A 3,141-nucleotide genomic window follows, 5' to 3' on the forward strand; every position below is an offset into this window, starting at 1 on the left:
ATGAAAAATCTGAAAGAGAAATTAAGGAAACAATTCCATTTACCATTGCAACAAAAATAATAAAATACCTAGGAATAAACCTACCTAGGGAGACTAAAGACCTATAGGTAGAAAATTATAAGACACTGATGAAAGAAATTAAAGAGGATATCAGGGCTTCCCTGGTGGCACACTGTTTGAGAGTCTGCCTGCCGATGCAGGGGACACGAGTTTGTGCCCTGGTCCAGGAAGATCCCACGTGCTATGGAGTGGCTGGGCCCATGAGCCATGGCCGCTGAGCCTGTGCATCCGGAGCCTGTGCTCTGCAATGGGAGAGGTCACAACAGTGAGAGGCCCTCATAATGCAAAAAAAAAAAGAGGATACCAACAGAGATATACCATGTCCTTGGATTGGAAGAATCAATAGGGTGAAAATGACGATACTACCCAAAGCAATGTACAGATTCAATGCAATCTCTATCAAATTACCAATGGCATTTTTTATGGAACTAGAACAAAATGTCTTAAAATTTGTATGGAGACACAAAATACCCCAAATAGCCAAAACAGTCTTAAGGGGAAAAAAAACAGAGCTTGAGGAATCAGACTCCCTGACTTCAGACTATACTACAAAGCTACAATAATCAAGAAACTGGACAGCTACATGTAAAAGAGTGAAATTAGAACACTCCCTAACACCATACACAAAAATAAACTCAAAATGGATTTGAGACCTAAATGTAAGACTGGACACTGTAAAACTCTTAGAGGAAAACATAGGAAAAACACTCTTTGACATAAATCACAGCAAGATCTTTTTTGATCCACCTCCTAGAGTAATGGTAATAAAAACAAAAATAAACAAATGGGACCTAATGAAATTTAAAAGCTTTTGCACAACAAAGAAAGCCATAAAGAAGATGAAAAAACAACCCTCAGAATGGGAGAAAGTATTTGCAAATGAATCAACAGACAAAGGATTAACCTCCAAAATATATAAACAGCTCATGCTGCTCAATATTAAAAATACACACAACCCAATCAAAAATGGGTAGAAGACCTAAATAGACATTTCTCCAAAGAAGACATACAGATGGCCAAGAAGCACAGGAAAAGCTGCTCAACGTCACAAATTATTAGAGAAATGCAAATCAAACTACAATGAGGGATCACCTCACACCAGTTAGAATGGTCATCATCAGAAAATATACAAACAACAGATGCTGGAGAGTGTGTGGAGAAAAGGGAACCTTCTTGCACTGTTGGTGGGAATGTAAACTGCTACAGCCACTATAGAGAACAGTATGGAAGTTCCTTTAAAAAACTAAATATAGAATTACCATATGATCCAGCAATCCCACTACTGGGCATATATCCAGAGAAAACCATAATTCAAAAAGACACATGCACCACAATGTTCATCGCAGCACTATTTACCATAGCCAAGTCATGGAAGCAACTTAAGTGCCCAGCGACAGACAAATGGATAAAGAAGATGTGGTACATATATACAATGGAATATTACTAAGCCATAAATAGGAATGAAATTGGGTCATTTGTAGAAAAGTGGGTGGATCTAGAGACTGTCATACAGAGTTAAGTAAGTCAGAAAGAGGAAAACAAGTATCATATATTAATGCATATATGTGGAACCTAGAAAAATGGTACAGATGAACCTGTTTGCAGGGCAGAAATTGAGACACAGATGTAGAGAACAAACATATGGACACCAAGGGGGAAAAGCAGTGGGGGGTTGAGGGTGGTGGTGTGATGAATTGGGCGATTGGGATTGACATGTATACACTGATGTGTATAAAATTGATGACTAATAAAGACCTGCTGTATAAAAAAATAAATAAAATAAAATTCAGAAAAAAAATCAGACAGCCTGTTTGTTCACAATATTAAAAGGCATCTGGAATTAGCTACAGTAAGGGATTGAAAGTTGCCTGAAGAATGGACACAGAAAGGCTGTGTCTGTGGATGCCATGTCATTTGGGATGGTGGAGCTGCTGGGCCTTCCTAATGACCACTGTCTTGCAAAAAGTGCAGAAAAGGGAGGGATGGTTTTATTCATCTTCCATCATTCCTTTCACTGGGTCCTTCTGTCTCATCGCATCCAGCTGTCTCTTTGTCTCTTCTTCCATCCTTCAAATGTTCTCCATAGTCAGGTCAACCCAGTTATTGATCCAACAGAATAGCTGCCTGTGGAAGTTTGTAAACAGATGTCTCTCTTGCTTATGTATAAAATTTTCCACTTTGTTCTGTAGGCCCCACCCCTTGAACTTGACAGTATCCAGTTTATATGCACACAAGTATGGGCAGTCTTTCTGATTTACAAGTTCTTATTTCCAATTGGGGTCAAGGATCCTCGGCCTGTTTTGATAGATAAAAATTTTTCTGGATCTTCCTCTGCCTTGTAATTCTGTCTAAGTACTTCACTTTAATCTGCAATGTCTGTATATATGGCTTCCACATGTTTCCATGCCTCAGGCTCCAGTTTATGCACATTTTCCTGGGTGCCAAGATCTGGTTTATGCCAGGTTTCCATTTTAATCAGACAGTATTCTTTCAGGTACTCATTTGTAATAACAGTTCTGTAATAAAAGTAGTCATTACATGCTTTTTCATATATATCCAGGGCTCCATCTGGGGCCAGCATTCCAACAAACGTGGGCACTTTGCCCTGTAAGTGGTAGATCTTGTGCATGTACTGGCCTTTCTCACCGTTCTTTTCATAGGTCTCATTCACCAGAACCTCCACACTTTCACCACCACCCATTCCCATTTTCCCTGGCCTCCACCACAGAATACAGCTGCCCTACTTGACACTCTTCTACAGACGCAGGTAGGATGACTCCATACTCCTTGAACAGCATCATGTTGCTTCCAGCTCAAGGGTTGCCCACTGCCTGCCCAGCTTCCCACGGCTTCTTGGCAGCCCCTCTCCTGGTGGTCCAGACTGCTGCCTGTGTGATTTCATCATGGTCTGCTGTCCCCACAGCTCTCTCTGCTGTCACCTCACCAGATCCTGCTGCCCCAGCCTCACCCCCTCCCGCCATTTATTTCTTTTAAAAATAAGCCCAGGTAATTTTTACAGAACTGTGCTTTTATTTTGTATGTGGTGCAGTTGTGTCTGTTATTTTTGTTTTTTGGTGTTTT

The 3,141-nt window shown here is 40.5% G+C and overlaps 1 pseudogene; it reads right to left on the bottom strand.

The window, feature by feature from the left end:
- Nucleotides 1-1,679: 1,679 nt before the first annotated feature.
- On the bottom strand, nt 1,680-2,861 carry LOC132414443 (phosphatidylinositol transfer protein alpha isoform pseudogene; annotated as a pseudogene).
- Between the last annotated feature and the right edge of the window lie 280 nt (nt 2,862-3,141).

The sequence above is a fragment of the Delphinus delphis genome, chromosome 19 (genome assembly GCF_949987515.2).
Source record: "Delphinus delphis chromosome 19, mDelDel1.2, whole genome shotgun sequence".
In the NCBI taxonomy this organism is placed as follows: domain Eukaryota; kingdom Metazoa; phylum Chordata; class Mammalia; order Artiodactyla; family Delphinidae; genus Delphinus; species Delphinus delphis.